Here is a 24,118-nt window from a genome sequence, read left to right as displayed (position 1 = left end):
TAAGAGATTTTAAGATTCTAACCTAGACCCAAGATCATGGAAATTCAAAATCCCCCCCCCCCCCCCCTTCAAGGCACCATATTATGCTATCTGTCCCCTTTCTTTAACTCTAGCATTTTTTTAATAAAAATAAACATTACATAATATAATAGAGTTTGCCATTATAACATCAATGTTGGCACCCCAACATTATATGTTCTTAATTACATTACAAAATTTGGAGTTATGAAAGGGATGTCATAATCCTAATCTAAATTAGAATAAAAGCCAAAGTTTATTTTCTTGTCTTTAAAATTTTACAACAATGATTGTTTCGAGTAATATTCGTCAGTGTTGTTCTTGGGCCTTTTGTGGAACTCACACCACTTTCTAGTGTCCTTTTTCGACTTCCTGCTACCCTTTTTTTTATGAATTGGGCTAGTTGTATTGATGTGGTTGTAGGTTTTAACCCCATATAGAAATTACCTGCATACGAATTCTAAAACACAAAAAATGAACAATGCGAGAGCATAACACATAAAACACATATACACAGATATTTTCCCACTGGATCCCAAAACCGAGACTACCAGCTTGATTTTTCATTATGTTCCTTTCAATGTTACAATACATATTTATACATGTTGAAGCATCCAATACCATGGACCGAAAACCATCGCGTCCAAAACCATGGACCCAAAAAACCATAGGTAGGTCTGCCAACCTAATATAGGGTCCAAATTTTTTTTCCCAGGGCAACCCCGTAGAGGGGGGCTACTCGCCCCCCTCAAACCCCCCAGACAGGGGGGGGCGTTGCTACCCCCCCGTGACCCCCCTGCTGCGCAATCGGCGCAATAAGGGGGGGCTCCACCCCCCCTCTAACCCCCCAGTTCACTACGTAGGTTAGTCGTGGAAAGAATATAACACAACCCAACAATGGTTATGCTTACTCTATCCCTTATTTTGCAAGTTTGGGATGCCTTTACTAGGTTTATATTTGCAACAAATTTGTTGACGTAAACTCTCATTTATTTCTCTACTCAATCGTGATAGCATATCAATAAGTGGCTCCTAGTGAGAAGATGTCCAAGAAATACATATATGTTTGGATGTATTTGTGTGGACCACTATGGTACTTTAGAACCAACTGTTTCTCAAAGTCTGATACCTAGATTGGATTACATGGTATGGAAAATATTGATGTACTTTAGCACTTTTTGGTCTCTCTCTTGTCATAGGATTGTCCATCTCATGTATTGATAATCATAGTTCCTTACATGGTAGAATTCCTCCTTAAGGGCATTGATAAAAGCTTTCCAAGTGGGTCCTACCTTGAATATCACAAACTCATCTTTGGTTTGTCTCTTCTAGTGGCCTTCCCACCAATATTTGACATGGTAAAGGGCTTTCGGGAGGGAAAGGTGATATTTTCACTACCATGGAGAAAGTAGTATTCCTCTAACATATTTAACCATTTCTCCAAAGCATTCACATCTATTCCCCCCTCAAATAAGGGGATATCAAATTTAATTTGTACCTCGAATGGTGTCAAATAAAAAATGGACAAAGTAGTATCCCTCTAACATATTTAACCATTTCTCCAAAGCATTCACATCTATTTTCCTTGAATATGTGAAATATCCAAGCCCAGAATCTCAAAAAACCACACCACATAAATCTACAAGCAATTATCTATTTTCCCCTCAAATAACGGGATATCAAATTTAATTTGTACCTCGAATGGTGTCAAACCTCCAAAATTACCGTTGGTTGAAGGTTCCTTAGTTATTGTTGGAAGTCGTTAAAGGATCTAGGATAAATTAACCATCATCTCCTTCCTTTGTCGCGTGATTTCTTCCTCAAGTAACAACTTGATAGGATCTACTACTCCATTTTATCTCTTTTCTTTCACCATGGGAGCCTTCTTGGGTTGGCGAGAGTAATTTTTCCCCACTTAAGCAAGCTCGAGACCCAACTCTCTATACCATAACCTTGTAAGGAACATCGATGAAGAAATAATGAGTAGATTGCTCTAATACCACTAATCTAGGTTATAAAGGGAAATAAATGAAAGAGAGAAAAAAATGAAACATGCACATAGAAATACAACATAAAGCACAACAATATGGTGAAAACTCAACTTCTATTAATAAATGAAATATCAAAATATTGTAGAGCACAAACTGGATAGAATGGGGGTAGATATCTCTAAACAAATAGAGATAGTGGCTACACACATTCATGAAAACTATCACAAGAGGCTAAAATAATGACCTTTTAACATAAAGAAAGAACCCTACAGGTCCAAGAACCTAACCCTAGAATATTAAATGCCAAAAGGTTTACAGGCCTCAAGGTGGTTCATTGGTACATCAACTTCCCAGGGGTGAAAATTTTGCATACATTGTTTTTTGGGGTGCACAATAGCTACTTTGAAAGAACTACCTAAGGACTACACTTTCAATTGGGGCTAGGGAAACCATTACTCCCATAAATGGCAAAAAAAACATCATTTAGAGCCTCAAAATTTTGGGACCCACAAAATCATAGAAAAATGCCACGAAGATAAAGAACAATTGAGGCAGTGGAAGAGGGGGGTGGCCACCATTGTCCACCTACATAATTTAGGTGATTCTTTGTTGTTTGGATGGAATTTTGGAAAGAACATCTCTATATGTTTGGGTAAATCATATTATTGTCTTGGTACAACAACTGCTCCTGGTGCTAATCAAGGTATTCTTTTATGTTTATCGACCATTTATCTAGGTGGTGATGGAGATAATCTAGGACTGAGTGGTCATAATGTTCTAGGAGTGTGCTGTGGGATGTGTTTATGTAATTTTCAAGGAAAAAATCATGGAGAATATGGAGGATTCTCTAGTGGATATGAAGGTTCAGCTACACTAATAAACAAAACAAAAGTTGCTTCACTCAAATTAGCTTTACCTATACAACTTGAGATAAAATTGAACCTTTCTTCTTTATAAATTTCTTTATACTTACATGGTCATTCTTTTATCTGTTGTATGGTAAAATCAAGAGGAGATTTACTAATATATTTTATCCGTGTTCTTGTAAAGACTTTAATTTGATGTGATCCTACAAAATCATGACTATTTATCTAAGATTTTGAAGCTGAAGTTATATCTAAAATTTTTGGCTGAGATGTTTCAATGCTTAATTATTCCAAATCTTGTGAATGAGGTTAATGAATAGAGGATTCTCACAAAGATGATTTAGATAGCTATGAAATATGTGAAAATTATTTCTACTATTTTGTGTTTTTTCCCTTCAAAAAAGTTATTGGGGTTGGTATATAATATGACTTAGTTATGAGTGATGGTCTACCTACCATTCAAATATGGGCGCTCCTTATAGCACCATTTTGTTGATAGCTCGAAAAATTTAGCTATCAACAAGGGTAAAGCTATCAAATGAAGGTCCCAATTAGAGCTATACACAATTGGCATGGTAAATTTTGATTGTTAGGTGGTCTTGGTTATCTGCTAAAGTATATTTTTTTCTTCAAAGGGACAGATAAGAATTTGATATTAAAATGAAAATCTGGTTTCCAGGCTAGAACCCATACATGGTTCTTTATGTTCCACTATTATACTGCATTCAATAGTCCAAAATATTGATAATATATGCTTATGGAAATTTTTACCAGCGATCATAAACACATGTATGCTATATTCCTTTCAAAAATATCTTAATAACAGTTCATATCTACAAAACATCAAAAGATTCCAAATTATGATAATTTATCTGGAAGATGATGGTCTTGCCTCTTGAGTTTCTTCTTGCATCTTGGCTTCATTGTCCTTGACCTATTGTTCATGCTTGAGATTTTTCAGATCTTTTCTTCATTGGTCCCTCACTAGTCTCGGCCTCTTAAAAGTGTTCTTTGCTTTGTTGTTGAATATTTCCTCAACCTTTTCCAGTCTGATATCCATGGCTACCAATTCTATTCAAATATCAACTTATAATTTTCCCATCTTGCTCTACATCAATTTTTTCTTGGTGTTCATCAACAACTTATATGTCTTCCTTTATTTTTCCTCCAAGACATTCCTTTGTTTCAGGGCATTCACCATCCCCTCCATTTCCTCCAACCAATGGTTAAATTTGATGGGTATTTATCTATATTTTGCCTTTTTAACTGTCGAATACTAGCAATTTTAAAATATGCATGTCATCATTGACCTTTAGTTAATTCTTTAAAACTATCAATTTGACGGGTGAAATACAAATTTACTCATATCTATTTGTGGGCAAATGTGAGAGAGAGAGGGAGAGAGAGAGATCCATTAATATATTTATTTGTGCAAGATAGAGAGAGATATTTATTACACATATATATGTATAACTCTATATCTTAGATATAAGCAATTCCAAATTGGACTGGAGAAAATAAAAGAAGTTAGGCATAAATGAAACTTTAACATAAGCACATATTGCATGGTTCTTATAGACTCTGAGATAAAATAAGTTGTGATCACAATATCAGATTCACTATATAGACTATGGATCTTTGGGCATGCTAGAAAAAACTTGTCTCGTTCTAAATCACATCATGCAATCCCACACCATGCACCTAAACCATAAACTTTGGAGCTTGAAGGTTGAAACTCACATGCTCATCCATGGGCTATCTATATGCTATATAAAACACTAACCTACAGGGATAGAGTAATTAGATAAGGAATTTTTAGTTATTCAATAAAAATAATGAAAGTGACATAACAATTTTTTTGTTTGATTTTGAGATTCTTATGTAGTTTGTTTAGTGTTAATATGTTCATGATAAATCCCAATTTTTATAAAACACATCTATTTCATGGTTGGAAATGGAAATATCAATGGGAAATTACCATTTCTCCTATGCATTCCATAAATTCATAATTGAATCTAAACATGACTAGGTTTGGGCCTTTCAAATCTTGAGATGCTAGCTAGAGAGATTCATCCTTATTTGTTAAACAATGATGAATTTCTTCAAAACACATACCTTGTATAATATTATTTCTTTCCCTCTATATTATTATTTCCTAAAATATTTGAATCCTCCCAAATCCCGATTTAAAAGTAAAAGTAGGTTCAAATTTGTTTAACTATTTACAAGGTCCTTTCAATCCAACTCATTACATTGAAAGTTGAGGTCAACTGCTCCTATTCAAAATACATTACAACTATTGGGTTTCAACATGTTGATTGATAATTTTTGCACAATAATTCAATGAATTGCAAATGCACTGGAATTACATAAACAATGGCTACACACAAATTTCCTAAATCTTTGGCTAGTTTCATAGGAACAAACACGATTCAATTGTTTAAAATAGCAATAAGAAATGATAAAAATAGAATCCAGTATATTCCAATTTTAATTTGTTCTTGAATTAAATTTGAGAATTAAATTCGAATTTAGTCTCATCAGTTGCCTGAAAAATAATTAATTAACTCATCTTGAGTTAATTAGTTGGAGAAATTCAAGCTAGAAGTCTTTGTGAAGTCATGCAACAGTTATCCCTTAAATTAAGGAGATTATCCCTTAATTAAGGAGATAAGATTGAATTGTATTTGAGTTGTAATTAGTTAGCTTAGTTTACTAAGTTAAGTCCAGTTAAATTAGTTCCAAACTGTTTGAGGAACTAATTGTGAGTTCAGTCAGTTAATGCATGCATGCATGCAACTAGTGTACTCTAGATAACTGAAGGTTCTCTCATCATTAACTCATGCATGTCTGTGCTGAGAAAGACCCAGTTGAGATAAATGACAAGGAAATGTTACTATCAGTTGCATGAGTTTTCATATAAAGGAAACTCATCCATGCAGAAGGAACAAGGTTCCTTGAGGATTGCATAGTTTTACAGGGTGTGAGATCAGTGCGAGTGATCAATGTTACACTTGGTAATAGCTGGATCACCCAGGAGAAACTGCACAAGGAAATAGGAGCTCGGAGGGCATAGGAGAAGGCTTGTGAGAAGCTTTGTTTGCCTATGAGCATCCAGGAGGATTGTACTGAGAGCTGGCTAGCTGTGAGAGCTAAGGCTTTGTATAATCTCTATGTATTTCCACCTTGTATGATAATACAGATAGTGGGGTTTTTAGCTGAGGCTTTCCCCAAAGTATTTCCATGTATATTGTGCATTGATTCTTTTTCTTCTGGTTATATGTGTTCAGCTTGATCTTGCTCAAATATTTTAAGCTTCCACAAATTGATAGTAGAAGTAGGTTATAGTATTTTGCTTTGATTATATTGAATTATCGGGTTAATCTATAGTCAGGTTTTCTACATAGGTCTCAGAGCGAGATTTGTAGAGAATTTACATAATTTCTACATGGTATCAGAGCTAGCTAATCTATAGAGAAATTTCTACATGGTATTGGAGCTAAGTTTATCGGAGCTGTGAACAATATACAGAGAAGGGAATTCAAAGTTTGAAGTTTGGGGTTGCAGGTGCAAATCGAATTCATATCATACTTCAATTGAGATGGGACATTATGTGACTAATTTCCCATCGAAGAAGTCCAATAAGGGATCCTCGGAAGGATCGGAAGGTGAGACATTAGCCTCTTAGTTCGAAATGGACTTTACCCTCATCGCATGCATGGTGTCATCGATGATGGGTTGTGTATGGTATATTGACAGTGGACCCTCATTCCACATGACCGGTGATAAAAGTTTATTTAGTACCTTGGAGGAGAAAGACCTCAAGATGCGCATCGAGATGGGTGACGAAGAAAGGTATAGTGTTTCAGGAGTGGGCACGGTTGCTTTTCAGAGGGAGCATGGACCTCCTATCACCTTGACAGATGTTAAGTATGTGTGTAGACTGAAGAAGAACTTGGTATCGGTTGTGATGTTGGAGGACAAAGGGTACGATGTTGTTTTTAGTAAGGGAAAGGTTTTCCTTAGACACATCACCACGAGATAGGTGAAATAAATCAGTTCACGAGTTAAGAACCTGTATGCTCTCGAGGTTCAAGATGCATGCAAAGCCTTGAGGAGCAAGGAAAAGGGAGAGTAAATTACCTCTCAACATGCAGTCCCAGAAGAAGTCTCATACAATTGTGGAGGAGCCACAATTGGAGAAGTGGGTAGAGGGATCACATGCAGCCATACCTCCAGGTGTGAGGTGGGGCGATGTGGAGTGATAGTCCCAAGAAGGCTGAAATTGGGCAGGGTCCATTGAGAGGTTTTATCTCATGGATCATACCTTGCTACGGGAGCCCAAAGTACATAGTGGCGGGAGGAATCAATGGGATTGATGCAGTCTGAGATCAAAGTGACAGAGGCTAGTGCAGTCAGATACTGAAGAGTATAGAGAAGGATTGACAACAATGCAAAAAGGTTGAGTTAGCAGAAGCACAAAGTTTTGAGTTGACAAATGCACCATACTGATTCAGGTTGGATGTTTTTTTTGTTTCTGGAGTTGCTGGAGAAACAATACTAGAGAGAAGTGTTGCATGCAGAACATTCCAAAGGTTCAGGATTGGGATCGAGTTGAATTCCTTTCTTGTTGAGAGGGAGTGTTGAAAATAGTAACAAGAAATGATAAAAATAGAATCTAGTATATTCCAATTTTAATTTGTCCTTGAATTAAAATTGAGAATTAAATTCGAATTTAGTCTCACCAGCTGCTTGAAAAATAATTAATTAATTCATCTTGAGTTCATTATTTGGAGAAATTTAAGCTAGAAGTCTTTGTGAAGTCATGCAATAGTTATCCCTTAAATTAAGGAGATTATCCCTTAATTAAGGAGATAAGATTGAGTTGTATTTGAGTAGTAATTAGTTAGCTCATTTTACTGAATTAAGTCCAGTTAAATTAGTTCCAAACTGTTTGAGGAACTAATTGTGATTTCAGTCAGTTAATACATGCATGCATGCAACTAGTGTACTCTAGATAACTGAAGATTCTCTCATCATTAACTCATGCATGTATGTTCTGAGAAAGACCCAGTTGAGATAAATGTCAAGGACATGTTACTATCAGTTGCGTGAGTTTTCCTATAAAGGAAACTCATCCATGCAGAAGGAACAATGTTCCTTGAGGATTGCGCAGTTTTACAGGGTGTGAGATCAGTGTGAGTGATAAATGTTACACTTGGTAACAATTGGATCACCCAGGAGAAACTGCGCAAGGAAATAGGAGCTTGGAGGGCATAGGAGAAGGCTTGTGAGGAGCTTTGTTTTCCTGTGAGCATCCAGGAGGATTGTACTGAGAGCTGGCTAGCTGTGAGAGCTAAGGCTTTGTATAATTTGTATGTATTTCCACCTTGTATGATAATACAGATAGTGGGTAGCTGAGGCTTTCCCCAAATTATTTTCATGTATATTGTGCATTGATTATTTTTCTTTTGGTTATATGTGTTCAGCTTGATCTTGCTCAAATATTTTAAGCTTCCGTAAATTGATAGTAGAAGTAGGTTATAGTATTTTGCTTTGGTTATATTGCATTATCGGATTAATCTACAATCAGATTTTCTACATAGGTCTCAGAGCAAGATTTGTAGAGAATTTGCAGAATTTCTACATCAATATGTAAACAATGATTATACTTAATTTACCTAAATCATTGGCTAGTTTCATAGTAACAAACATTATTCAATATGTTGTTCTTTAATGTGTATATTTATGATTTTACTTGGTTTCATTTTGCTTTATGGTAAAGGTAGAAGTGATAAGATAATAAACAAAATTTATATCAACAAAATATTTCTTTCTAAATAATTAATAAAACATATATAGTCATAACATTGAAATGATGGACATAAATAAATATAAAACATCATGTGAAGGGAAGTTTTAAAAAGAGACCCGTCATAAAAAAATTAATTGATGGATATGAGTGCTTGTCAAATTTATACCCTGACTCCAACATTATTTCAGGAGTTGGTTCATTTTGTCTCACTCTTTCCCATAAGATGATGTCCTTGAATCCAACATGAGAAATCTTGTTGAAAAATGTAGCAAGAAATTTTGAATTTGATTTTGCCTTGATTAAATTGAGAAAATTTGAATTTCCACATCAACAGGCAACTTGGATGATGTTAACTTGTGTGACATGGCTTGTGTCACCCAATTTACTTAGTAAATTCGTGTTGGATGAGTTAGAGTTCAGTTTAGTTTGTGTGATTGCTAATTTGTAGCAATCAAGGTCACTTATCTAAGGTTGTTTTCAATAAAACTAGTTCCAATTATTAGAGGAACTAGTGGAGGGTCAAGTTGTGCTGTGGGACTTATGTCAAACTCAATGATCATCCAATTAACTGATCAATCAACCCAAAATAGCTAGTGCATACAGATAATTCAAGTTACCCAGTTGAGGTGGAGGTTCCAAGGTAGTGTAAAATCAATTATAGACTAGTCTTGAGTGTACAGGTGTTGCATGCAGTCAGATGATCAACCTAAGGAATTGCGAAATTCAATTTGAGTGATTTCCTCAATAATAGGGGTCTAATTCCTCAAGGAACAATGCAAGGAAACAAGAGCTCAAACAGAGGCAAAATTTGACTAAGTCTGGGCCAGAGCTTCTTAGAGAGTAGAGAGATAGGTTATGCACTTGCAGGTTGTGCTCAATTAAGCAAAGAAATTGTAATACATCTCTATTCATCATATTAATGCAAACAAGCATTAGGGTTTTAGAAGATTTATTTCCCAAGAAAAATAATTGCTGCATGTGTGTGATTTCTTATTTCATGTCTGAGATTTTTGTTCTAAATTGTGAATTACTTTCCGTAAAGTAGAAGAGTAGGTTTGTGTCTTGTGATTTTGATTAAAAATTCATGAGCAGTTTCAAATATACAACCTAATTTCTACGTGGTATCAAAGTTGGATTCACATTAGAGCTAGGAATTCGAAGTTGCTTTTTAGAGGTTCAAATTTGAATATCAGTGTAGCAGGATTTCTTCAGAGTTGAGAAGATGGCCTTCAATGGACTAAGGCTAGAGTATGCCTTGGAAGGCACCTCAAATTTTGTTGCATGGAAGGACCACATGGAGGTAGTATTGGATGACAATGGATTGCTTGAATATGTCAAGACATGTATTCCATGACCACCAACAACTAATGTTTAGGACCTTGCAAAATGGAAGGAAGATGTAGCCAAGGCAAGAAGAATAATATTGGAGGGAGTACGAGATCATATTGTCTCGAATCTCCATGGAAAATAAACTTTGTTCATGATGTGGAAAGCAATGGCAAAATTGCTCAAGAATAGTAGTGACCACATGAAGCTAGTGCTCAAGGATAAAATTTGAAGTATCAAGATGCAACAGAATGACACTATACCGCAGTATCTGAGTAGGTTCACATAATTTCTTGATGAACTGGGCGGGGTCAGTGTTATTGTCCCTGAAGGTGACTTGGTAAGCCTAGCCCTTTTGGGCCTTCCCAAGAGCTGGCATAACTATCAAGATTCAGTAACCTGGAGGGAGAAACTACCGAATTGGGAGCGCTTATGGTCTAATTTGGTACAAGAGGAAATAAGGTAGAATACCAGAGATGGGACTTCATCCAAAGGCGAGGATGAATACAAATTTTCATTGATTGGAAAGGAAAATAAGGGAAAATGGAATAAATCCCAATCCAAACTAAAATCCAGTAAAGGGGGTAAGAAGAAAGTTTTGTTAAAAATTAAATTCTTCCATTGTCATGAATTTGGGCACTATGCCACAAAGTGTCCACACAAGAAGACAAACAAGAAGACCTTATAAGGAGAAACAAGTGAAGCTTTTGTTTCATAGTCTGAGCTTGAATTTACCCTCATTTTATGCATGACCAACACAATTATGGGGAGCATGTGGTACTTGGACTCAGGTGCATCATTCCACATGATATGGTGTAGAGAATTTTTCATTGACCTGGAAGAAAAAGATTTGCAGATGCACATCAATATGGGGGACGACAAAAGTTATAGCGCGATTGAGATTGGTACAATCACCTTTCAAAGGGAGTCAGGCTCCCCCCTTAGGCTCAAGGATGTCATGTTATTTTGGGCCTAAAGAAAAATCTCATCTTTGTTGTAGTTTTGGAAGACCATGGTTATGATGTGATCTTCAACAAAGGAAAGACATTCCTGAGACACATAACCATGGGACAGGTGAAGCAGATCAAGGTTTGTGTGAAGAACCTGTACAAGCTAGATGTGGAAGGTTGTGTTGCATTGAGAACAAAGGCAGAGAAGGTGCAAAGCCACGATCTCAGTGAATTTTTGCATAGATGACTTGGACATTTACATCATGGCACTTTGAAGATCATGCAACAAATAACCATAGGCCTCCCAAAAGGAGCACTTGAACAACATGATGTATGCAAAGGATGTACTTTGGGAAGTACACAAAATCCAAATTCCATGATTGGAACAAAAAAGCACATGGATTCCTTGAAAGGATCCACTCTGATGTCTGTGGACCTTTCTCGACAACCTCCACTGCTAGGCACAAATATTTTATCATTTTTATTGATGACTTCTCACAGAAGTGCTGGAACTTCTTCATCTAGAAGAAGGATGATCAATTCTCCAAGTTCATTTAATTCAAGGCACTGGTTGAGAAAGAAACAGGTAAGAAGGTGAAGGCTCTCAAGAGCAATAATGGAGGTGAGTATGTGTCGAATGAATTTAAAAATTTATGTGAAAAAGAAGGCATTCGACGAGAGTTGAAAGCACCCCATAACCCACAACAAAATGGGGTTGCTGAGAGAAATAAATGTAGTATTGTGGGAGCAGTGAGGGCGATGTTGTATAACTAAGCCCTACGTCTGCATTTGTAGGCCGAGGCATGAAACACAATAGTCTATTTGCAGAACAGGAGTCCTCATCGGATTTTTGGCATGATTACACCGGAGGAGACCATTTTGGGGAGAAAGCTGGTTGTGTTGCACTTCAGGATCTTCAGAGCTTCTGTTTACTTCCATGTCTCGAAAGAATCAAGCAAGAAGTTAGAGCCAAAAACATAACTGGGGATATTTTTGGGTTACACAGAAACTCCCCACAACTACTAGGTGTACTTTCCATCCCTCTAAATGATAGTTATGTGAAGAGATGTAAAATTTGACGAAGATAAATAAATGTGGTGCTCTCTTGAGAGGGAGCTTCAGATCCCACCAGAAGAGGAGATTTTAGATCCAAAGGAGGAGCCTCATGAAGTTGTGGAGCAGCTACAAATTGAGGAGCAGAGAGTGGAGACAACCACTGACGCAAAACAATCTAGAGAAGGTAGGAAAATGACAAAGGAAGCTGAGAGACTTGTGCAGGATGCAAGGGAGAATGTGGGTGCTCCTTCAAATAAGGGCAGGTAGAGAAGGTCACTAGATCTGTACACTGGCTACAAGGCTCTAATGCCTGAGCTTGTAGATACTAAGCCATCCTCTTTCGAGGAAGTAGTAGAGCAACTAGTATGGGTTGATGCAATGATGGAGGAATACAAATCCATCCCAAGATCAACAAATAAATCAGTTGTGGGTTTGAGATGGATCTTCAAGGTAAAGCATGTTGCATACGGAAGCATAGAAAAGTACAAGGCCAAATTTATGGCCAAGGGGTACTCTCAAGTTGAGAAGATTGATTATGAGGAGACCTTTTCTCCTGTAGCAAGGCACTCATCCATTAGATCAATTATTACTCTGGCTGCACAGATGGGGTGGAAGATTCACTAGATGAATGTAAAAATAACATTGCTCAATGGAGTTATTGAGGAGGTGTATATCGAACAACTAGAAGACTTAAAGAATTTTGATTGAGAGTCTCATGTGTGAAGACTCAAGCGAGCATTGTATGGTCTCAAGAAAGCACCCCTTGCTAGTACACCAAGATCAATAACTATCTCATCTGTTTGGGCTTCACCAGAAGTGAAGTAGATGCAAACCTCTATCATATTTTGGTAGAAGGTAAATTGTTGATTATTGTCTTATATGTTTATCATTTGATTTTAACTCGTGATGAGCAATTGATAAGATCTTGCTTGAAGGAGGACCTTGTAAGAGAGTTTGAAATGAAGGACATGGGTCTCATGCAATACTTCCTCAAATTGGAAGTATGGCAAGGCGTTTGGGAATTGTTTGTCTCTCAAGGCACGTATGCCAACGAGATACTTCACAGGTTTCACATGGACAATTGCAAATCCATGGAGACACCTCTAGTGACCAACTGGAGGAAGGAAATTTCCACTTCAGGTGAGGAAGTGGATGTTACCGTTTACTAGAAATTGGTGGGTTCAATAATGTATCTCGTGAACACACGAAAAAATATGTGTTATGTAGTCAAAAAACTGAGCCAAGCTATGGTTAGGCCAAGCAAATTATTTTGGAGGGAAACTAAGCATGTTCTAAAGTACCTTAGAGGCACTACCTAGTTTGGAATATGGTACAAACCGATAGAGGGAGTGAAGCTATGTGGCTTCACATATGCAGATTGGGTGGGGAGTCCATAAAACCGAAAGAGTACATCAGGTAAAATTTTAAGTGTTGGATCCACAATGGTTTCTTGGTACATCAGGAAGCAAAGATCTGTGGCACTCAACTTGGAAAAAGAAAAATACATGGCTTCCAGTCAAGTAATATGTGAGGCGATATGGATGAGGAAGATACTTGTTGGATTGTTTGGTCAGATGATGGATCCAACTGTGATCTACTTTGATAATTAAAGTTGTATAAAGCTCTATGAAAATCCAGTTTTTCATGACTGGCCCAAGTATATAGATATCTGGTATGACCATTTATGGGACTGTGTACAAAGGCAGATAATGTTGTTGTAGTACATTCCGACAAAGGAACAAGATGCTAACATTTTGAAAAAGGCCTTGTCAAGAGGGAAGTTAGAGTGCCATAGGTGAAAGATAGGGTTGGTTGATAATCCCTTTCTTGCTGAGAGGGAGTGTTGAGAAATGCAACAAGAAATTCTCAATTTGAATTTTCCTTGATTAAATTAATAAAATTAGAATTTCCACATCAACATACAACTTGATGATGTTAACTTGTATGACATGGCTTGTGTCACCCAATTTGCTCAGTAAATTCGAGTTGGAGGAGTTATAGTTCAATTCAGCTTGTTTGATTTCTAATTTGTAGCAATCAAGGTCAGTTACCTAAGGTTGTTTTCAGTTAAACTAGTTCCAATAGTTGGAGGAACTAACAGAGGGTTAAGTTATGCAGTGGGACCTTTGTCAAACTCAGTGATCATGTTAACTAATCAATCAACCCAAAATAGCTAGTGCATGCAGAGAATTTTAGTTACCTAGTTGAGGTAAAGATTCGAAGGCAGTTTAACATCAGCTATAGACTAGCCTTGAGTGTACAGGTGTTTCATGTAGTTAGATGATTAGACTAAGGAATTGCGTAATTCAGTTTGAGGAATTTCCTAAATAATAGGGGTCTAATTCATCAAGGAACAATGTAAGGAAATAGGAGGTCAAGCAGAGGCAAAATTGGACTAAGTCTGGTTCAAAGCTTCAAAGTGAGAAGAGAAATAGGTTATGCACTTGAAGGTTGTGCTTAATTGAGAAAAGAAATTGTAATACATCTCTATTCATCATATTAATGCAAGTGGGCATATGGTTTTTTTAGCAAAATTTCTTTCACCAAGAAAAATACTTGTTGCATGTGTTTGATTTCTTATTGCATGTTTGAGATTTTTTTTTCTAAATTGTGAATTACTTTTCGCATAGCAGTAGAGTAAGTTTTATGTCTTGTGATTTTGATTAAAACTTCATGAGCAATTGCAAATCTACATCCTAATTTCTACAAATCTATGTTACACAATACCTCGAGTTCCATTAGTTGATGGCCTCCACATCTCGCGATTGTATACACTCGATGATAGTGTAGTGCAAGTTTGATTATGAACAACACCAAGCCATACATATCCTCCCTTGCCTCTATTATGCCACCCTAGAGCATTCATTTGTAGTGTTGTTGAATCCATGCTTGGATTGCAACAAATTCCCTGAGATGACAGTTGAGTGATACAAAGGAAGAAAATAATTAACTCCATTATGAAGTGAATTGAATATATTAATAGGGTTGTTGCACTCCCCACCTCTATACACCAATTTCCACCTTTAACTATTAAAACCTATGACCACCTATGCGTGCATGAGGCTTCATTCCCCCACAAGATGTTATGATTATTTGGACAACAAACGCCTTTGTTGATCTTCATGATTGGAGGATTATTGGGAGCTACCATTTCTTCCTTCCAAGCATAAGATGATGGTCCTGAATCCATTTTTTTTGTAATTGGATGAATTGGGTGTCTTCCACTTTGCGTGCTTTAACATATATTTGACTACGAGAGCCTTTATATATAGTATTGTGACCATAGATTTTTTCCATTGATTTCATGGTAGAGGTAGTATATTCATTATTGACCTATGGTGCATTTCTAAGAACCCCTATCCCAATATAGTCCCTTTATTTTCCAATGTATCAGTTGTTGTGTTCAGTTTCCTATACACATGGAAAAATTCAATTTGTTCAAAAAGTTGTATTTGTAAACCAATCCATTGCAATATAGGAGAAAGGGAAAAATTATGCAATCCCCTTGCTTTCCACACCTAATGAATCACAATCATTGAATCTTTGAACACCATAATTTTATATAGTTTTCTTGCTATTTCTAATTCTAATCCTTGCAAAAGTGCTAGATATTCAACTTGGTTGCTAGTTACAATTCCCAGACCCCAATAATATTTTAACTCTATTTTTTCATTGGGGATATGGATAACCCCTCCTGTTCCTGCCACCCTTGGATTGCCTTTCGAGGATCCATCAAAGAATAATGAAAATTGATTTATGCTAAGGTGCCATTTTTTGAAGTCTGTCGAATTATGTCTGACACCGAGATTTCAGTTCCAAACTTGTCGTAATTTGAAGCTACTAGCATGATCTGGAGGTTTTCCCACTTTAATCCATTCCCTTTTAAGAAAGGTTAGGTCATCCAATTCAGACTCTATATCCTTAGATAATGACTATCTCAAATAATATACTTGATTCCTTGTGCGCCATCAAAATGGGTTCTGGCTGTTCTCCTTTAAATATTGATTTGTTTATGGAAAGCTAGATTGACCAACATATTTATTTTAGAAGAGCATCCCAACAACGAACATTGGGGATGTAACCTTCCTTGGCCAACGAAATTTGTTCTTCCATGTTTCAAACATATCGATCCATGTTTCAAGGATTGCTTCAATGTGAGTTAAATTTGCATATGTTGCTTGCCATATTCTAAGGAAAAGGGACAAAGCCTAAACAAATATGGAATATTTTCCTCCGCTACCCTGTAGAGAACACATCTTCATGAACCTAGGATATTCCTTTTCCTAAAAATTTTTGCTGTTAGAATTTTTTGGTGCACTAAGGCCCTGTAAAAGGTATTAACTTTTGGAATCCCATCCCTTTTCCATATTTTTCTCCACAACTTATTAGGGTTGGGTGACAGTGTGTTTTAATTAGAAGCTCATATCCTTCTTTGACTATATATATTTGTTGTGGGCTCATTTTCATTAGGACCAATGATCTCGAGACATGGAGGAGATGGTTTCCATTCCTTTTAGATTGCGAATCAACATTTTCCATTATTGTTGAAGATTTATAGGCAGATCAGGTCGATACAACCATCCTTTCCAGACTCTTTGAGCATCCCATTTTGATATTTCTTTAATCTTACATAACCTTTGCACTGCATCCAAATTTCCATATCATGAATTTCTTCTTGATCTCCTAATGGTCCTTCTAAAGTGAAATTTTCCTTCCATATATCGTTATGAGTTCTCTTACTAGGTTTCCAACACAAGAACTAATGGGGCTACTTCTTTACATAAGATATGGATCTTTGATAGCCAAGCGTCGATATATTTCTGGGAGTCGAAAAATGTTCCAATGTACTAGATGGAATATTTTCTCTTTGTATTTCCTCCTTGCCGTAGGAATTTTTAGATTAGAACATTTATTTGATTGACCATGCTCTTGGGAGCTAATATGACATAACACAAATATATTGGAAGTGATGATACTATTGATTTTATCAAGACTGTTTGATCCGCTTGTATTGAGCCACTGATCCTCCCAAGATTGTATTTTCTTTTTATATTTATGAATAACCTCACTCCAACCATCCATACTCAATGCTCCTAGTGAAATGGGAATTCCCAAATACTTGAAAAATCTCCATCCAATTTCCACTGGGAATTCAAGTGATTTGGAGATATCTCATATTGTTGATTCTAGGAAATTCCAACCATATAACCTTCTCTTTGTTCACTAGATCCTTGATAGTTCCAAGTAGGATTCTAGCAAATGCTTGAATCATGATGCGGTGATTTTTGACACTCCTCCTAGAAAGGGCATGTCATCCACGAATTGTGAATGATTCATCTATTTGATATTTCTTGTAATACCAAAACCCATTAGTCTACCTTCCATTATGGCTAATTCAAAATTTCTTCTTAGTCTCTCTGCAACAAGGCTGTACAATAGGGGGTAAATAGGGCACCCTTTCCTTACTTGAATGAATGGCCTGTTGTGCCAAAGGGGACTAAAGGGGAATCCTTGGAGTGCTTATACATACCAGTATCCATATAAGAAATTCATTAATTAATCCTAACTTTTCAAAATAGAAAATAAAAAGAGGTGTATTACCCAGTCAAAAGTGTTGGTCATGTCCAATTTGATAACAATGCCTGGCTCCCCCCTTTCATTACTTGAATGAATGGCCTCTTGTACCAACATGACATTGCCTAGAATTTGTCGATGATGCGTAAATCCCACTTGGTTTTATGAAATAATTGCTAGCAGATTTTCCTTAATTTGTTCGCTATAACCTTGGTGAGTATTTTATATGTTGCGTTACATAGGAGATGGGTCTAAAGTGGGAGAAAATTATAGGCTTGGATTCTTTAGGAATAAAAACAAGAAAGAGGAATTTATGCTTCCACCTAGTTTGTCCTTTTAACTAGACAAATTTATCATTCTTAGTAGGTCTTTTTTTTTTATCAATGACTAGAAGGATCTATAAAATCTTAATGTGAAGCCATTTGGTCTAGGGGCTTTATCCGAGTCTAAAGACCAGACTGTGTCAATTACTTCTTATTCTTTTATAGCCTTGTGAATTATTGATTTTTTGAGTCCAAGACAATTATTGGAACGCATGAGAGAAATTCCCTTACTTTTTCCAACTCAATCTCTTTGTGTTTACTATATAGAGCTTGAAGGTATAAGAAAGCCTCTTGTTTTATCTCAAGAAAGGTTGAGATTTTGGGCTTACCATCTGGGACAATTTATTTGACTTGATTTCATATCTCCATAGCCTTGGGTTGCTTATGGAAGAATTTTGTGTTATAATCTCTTGCTTTTAACCACGTGCTTCATGAATTTAACCTCCAATATTCCTCTTCATATGTATTTATTGTATGTATCTTTTTATTTACTTATTTTTCCTTTTCTATTTGCCATTCTTCCACCAGTCCAGAATCCATTATGTTTTGTTACTGCTCTAGTTTCTTTATTAGCTCTAGTTTTGTTTTGTTTTTGTTTTTTTATTTTTTCACTTGGGGGATTATATTTTTCATTGGCCCTAGTTCTAAGGGTTTGTTTGATTGCTCCCAGCCTAGTTTCCCAAACAAAGGCAGGTGATCCAGGCACTAGGGTTATCATCCCCAATTTAAAAGATCAACTACTCCCACTTCTAGCAGTTACCCTAGGTTGTAGCAAAAAGTGATTGGACCCAAATCTTCCAATGGATCTATCTCCAACTTAATTTGTTGGTGGTTTAAGTCTCCCTGTGCTAAGATTGAGGACACAAATTATATTCCTCTGGTTAACCAACTTTTGTGTAGTAAGAATTGGTCCAATCTTGCCACTATATGTACATCCTGACTACTTCTATTGGTCAAGGTGTATTTCCATTTTTTAGTGCTATATTGATGGGGACCCATTCACTCAGTAGATCCTTTGTTCTTTCTTTAGAGGGTCTTTGACTATGTTTCTCCCTCGTTTGTCTGAGGACAATATATTTGTATTTAATTCTTCCTCTATTATGTTGTATGAGTGCCATTGGTTCTCCCTTAAATTGATTAGGGAATAATCCCAAAATTTTCCTTTTTCACCATAATTTACTAGAGCATAGACATTCACTACAGGGATTTTTTCCTATGTGTTGTTATTTTCAAGTAGAACTGTAATCCAATACCTTGATTTTATGTTTTCTTTCAACATAAATAGGGAGTCCAACCAAAAGGTACCCAAGCCACTTGATGCTCCTTGAGAAATTTGGGTCACTCCTGAGAATTCTCTCCAAAAACTTCTTGAGAGATTCAAAATCTCACTTTCTTCTAATTTTGGTTCTCGCAAAAGAAGAATCTGAAGTTTTTCTTGTTTGACTATATCCTTTATAGATTGGAATGTTGTGGGGTTTCTCGATCCCATTATATTCCATGATAGTACTTTCATTAATTTTTGGGATAGTTGGGATTCTTAGCACCTCCTTCTTTAATACTCCCCTTCTCTCTATTTTCCATATATTTTAAGGCATCAGTGATTTGGGGTTAACTTCCTAGCTTTTTATTTTGTTCTACCTCTGCCTCTCTAGCTTTTTTCCTAGAGTATTTTCCTTGCCCCTTTTTGAAATTTTTTGTTTCAGGGCTAGTTGATTAATCTCCCCAACTCATTTGTTTCCTTGCCTTTCTTGTCATTACTTTCATAGTGTCTCCCTTTGTTTATTTTTGATCTAATTGTTGGGGCCTAAATCTACCTCAGGCTAAGAAAGGCAAGATCTAGGGTAACATCAAACCACGCTTAACCTGGTAGCTAGCCCTACCAGGTCGGGAGAGGGCTCTCTCCTTGTCAATCTCAAGAAAATATGGCCAATAAGCTTGAGATGACGATATAAAGACTAATTTTAGGCTAGGTATATGCTTAGAGGAGTTTGATTGAATTTAATTTTGTTTTGCTGGCTCAAATGTGAAAAGTAGATTTGGGTCCGAGGAATGGACACAATCTTGCGGAGATCTTTATGGGGCGAGGTAGGCAAATGGTTTAGTACTTCAAATTGAGTGAGATGGAGAGCTTTTAGACTGGTGAGGAGTTGGAGAGGGCATGAAAGTCTCAGGATCCTCTTCAAATAGTTGAAAACATAAATAACTAAACAAACCCTAGGTAGAGCACTGCAACTTCAATGAATTCTACCTTTATCCTTGTTTCATTTAGTTAAGATGAACAGAGAGAGATGATGGCATACATAAACACATGTAAACTTGCAATTACAGAAGGAAAAACAATACCAAATCAAGTTTCCACAAGAATCCCATAAAGTGCTGCAAACCCTGGTCTATTCCTTTGCCAAATTGTAGAGATGAATGTACAATAATGCTCAAAGCATTCACAAGAGTCCAACCTTTACCAATGACTGAAAAAATAATAGATATAGGCAATAAAAAACTCATGCTAGGATTTAGGGGTTGAATTCATGAGTTTAGGAGCTGTTTCAACAAGATCTAAACTAAGAACTAAAAAGTAGGCAGTAGAACAACTTGCCTCTAAAACCTAAGAAACTAATTCATTCAGTTGCAAACTACCTTTTTCATGATGAATCTACCTCTATAAGTGAAAATTTAGCATATTTACATCATAATCCATCAAGTCACATCAAATTACATCATGAGTTTTACTATTAGAGAGAGAAAAGTCAAACTGAGAAAAAACTAGGCGAAAAACAGAGTTTTTTGGCCAAAATGAGAAAATTTCATCCTGTGCGCCGCGCTCCTGTCCCTGTGCACTGTGCTACTTTGGATCTGATTTTGGAGGCCTTCCCGTGCACCAAATTTGCTCCAAGTGGGCTTGTTGGAAAGGTTTGCCTGTCTACTTTCCATAACAAGTGGAATTTCTGAATTTGGTGTCCATTTTCCCCTCCAAAAATGAGTTCTCCCAACACTGCTTCCTGTGTGGCCAAAAAGGGGTAGAAAGGGCATTTTTGAGGTGTTTTTGACCCTTTTGGAAGCTCAAAACTTATCAAAATTTCTTGGTCATGTGAGGGCATTCATATTTTTTCATGAGGAATTCAAAAATGTTGAGTTTTTCTCCAAAGGAGGTCCCTAGAAAAAGCGCGCGCCAGGTGGCGCGGCGCACCAGGCAGAAAGAATTGTTTTTTAGTCCAAAAATTCAAAATTTGAAAAAAGTGAGTGTCCTTCATCAAGTGTTGTGTTGGGCTAAGGAAGCCTCAACCAAGATCTGGAGTCTATCTTGCTCTTTTCTCTTCCTCAATGCTTTCTTCAACTTGGCCTTCAAAGTCCTAATTCTTGCTTTGCAACTTTTGTTTCTCGCCAAGTAGTGATAGGCCATGTGCCTCAACATCTTCTTCTCTCGTTGGCCTTCTCCAACATCTTTTCCAAGTGTATGTTTGTCCTTTCCAGCCAAGATTCACGATCAAATTCAATTTCTTGTTCAAGTGGTGTCAATTTGGTTTTCCTCCTCTTGGCAGTTTGCCAGTTTGCCCTTATGTTTTGGAGCTCCATGATGGTTTGTTGATCCTCTAACCGTTTGTTTCTCTGCTCCAAATAGTTGATTATCCACTTGGATCTTTCTAGGTTAAGAGACAATTCATGAATGTCATCTTGCTGTTCCTGAATGATCTCCTTGAGCTTTGAGTGCAAATAAGTGTCATCATCCTGAATGAGAATGAAATCTGCCTCTTGACCTCCTGAAGGTCCCTCATCATGTAATGGTTGCTTACCTTTGTCCTGTACCTGCTCTTCTGATGAAGGAAACGACACCCCTTCCACCCCGGGTGGAGATAGTACTCGTTTTGCTGATGCAAACAATCTCCTAGTGCCCTTTTGGTATATGACAAACACTGGCACACTGGTCGTTTGTGTCTCATGCACCTCTTGCTGATGTGAAGGCTCTCCTGCCTCATGAAAAACTGATGGGGGAACTTGAGGACCTGTAAAGACCTCATGTGAAATGAAATCCTCCCATGAAACATTCAGTAAACTGAGCTGATGCAAAACCACAATTTTGATTAAAGGCAAAGTGATAGACGCTGTTATACTGCTGATGAGGAGGCTTCCTTTGAACCAATGTGGTCATCTTCTCAATATTCCAGCAAATGAAATAGGGGAGGTTCATCATCCTCACCCTAGTGAAGTGCATCAACAATCTGATATGATAGGTGTATAGGCGAGAAAATCTGCCCTCACAACTGAAATATTTGATTATGAGTTTCATTAGGGGAGCATATGTGTCCTGTAGGTACCTGAAAGGGAAGACCTTATTGACATGTCTCTAAAAACCAGCCTTGATATAAGGCTCATAATGATCTGTGTCTACCAGTTGCCCCTTATTCCACTGCTCACCTACATTCGGAATATCGGTTGCTTGAGCTATAGTCTCAGGTGTCAAGGTGAATGTCACACCTACCAAATTGACCTGGTCATTGTGAAGATGGAGCAAAAATAGTCTGGCAATTTCATGGTGGTATTTGACTCTTTCCACCATCTCACAAAATTGATAACAAGATTGATGTTGGAAACATGTGACAGCAAGAGGGCAAGCCAACAGCTCAACAAGTGAAGTAGGCTCCTCCCGGTTATGTTTTCCACTCTTGTGAGGTCTCTTTGGTGCATGAATTTCTTTGGAAGAGTCACTGACTGTTTCCTCATTTCTGTCATAAGAAGAATCTGACTCCATGTTTGCTAATGCTTGAGTTTCTTAGATGAGTATGAAGAGATTTTAGATTGACAATAGGTATTTGCTGCTAAAAGATATGAATTGATGAGGGATTGTGAAGGGACTGTGTATGAGGGGTTGGGGATGCTGCTGGTTCGGTTTTTGGGGAATGAAAGGGTTTAGGGAATAATATTTAGGGTTTAGGATTGTTGATTAGGGTTTGGGATAAGTGAAGATAGGGATTAGGGTTAGTAGTTTTAGGGATATGGGAAATAGGGAATAAGTAAGTATGAATGAAAAGGGAGGGAGAAAATAGGTGAATGAAATGGTAGTGAGGGAATGAAAATGGTAGGGGTGGGATTTAGCAGCAAAAACAACAATTTGTAAACCCTAGGTAGTTTTCTCAACAAATTGTGCAAGGAACTAGGGTTTAAATTTTTCCCTATTGAATCACCATGAACACTAAAGCAAACTCATGCATTGGGCATATAGGAGTATTGACTTACTTGTGCAATGAGGAATTTATGATTTTGGGAGCTTTGGAGGAAGATTTGAATGATTTTCGGCCTTGAATACTGGTGCGCCGCGCCTCTCTGGTGCATCGTGCCAGTTATAAATTATAATGTGGATTGCGCTCTGTGTGTGCCGCGCAGGCCAGGTGCACTGTGGCTGCAAATTTTCACCTTTTGACTGCAAAATCGCTCCCTTGGCTTTGAAAACGAATATTGCACTTGCTCTCTTCTCCTTTGGACACAAATGAGCCTCTTTGTCATGAAAAACACTTTATATACCAATGGTTTTAATTTTTGACTTATGAAAACCCACTTTGCTAATGTTTGCTTTTCACTTGTTTTTTCAAACTCTATTTTGGGCAGTTTGTCTTACTTTTTGCCTTTGATGGACTAAACGCTTTGACATTTTGTTTCTTTTGTAGGAACTAGAGTGGCAGAGGCTTGACAAGGTGACCAGGGCTGCCTCTTGAAATTATTACATATAGAAAAATGAAATTACATAAAATTTGTACATAAAACATAAAAAACTCTGTTTTTCCTCAAAACAGGGTTTTGAGGAAAAATCAATCACTGAGCATGTGATTATTAAAATGATTGTTACTGAGACTTTATTTGACCTCCTCATGCACCTGATGACCATTATTGAGTGTTTTCAAGACCTTATTGATGAAACCATAGGCCTAATTGGACCTAAAACCCTAAAAATGACTTTTGCAGATTTAAAGACAAAAAATAACTGCAGATGACCTAGATGTATGAAAATGGGCCAACAGGTAAAGAACATGACGAAAGATGTATAATATGCCACTACCATCAGATGATCCATGACCCTAATGAAATGCAGATGATCAGATGATACACCTAACATGCAATGCAACAAGAGAATTTGATCATTGATGGAGGAATGAAGATATCGACACTAACACTAATGACGTTCTTTCTACCTCGTGCCCCTGATTTT

The sequence above is a fragment of the Pinus tabuliformis genome, chromosome X (assembly GCF_031772625.1).
Source record: "Pinus tabuliformis cultivar Carrire ecotype Pingquan chromosome X, CPIR1, whole genome shotgun sequence".
NCBI classification, from domain to species: Eukaryota; Viridiplantae; Streptophyta; class Pinopsida; order Pinales; family Pinaceae; genus Pinus; species Pinus tabuliformis.
Note: the sequence above shows the minus strand (reverse complement) of the source record.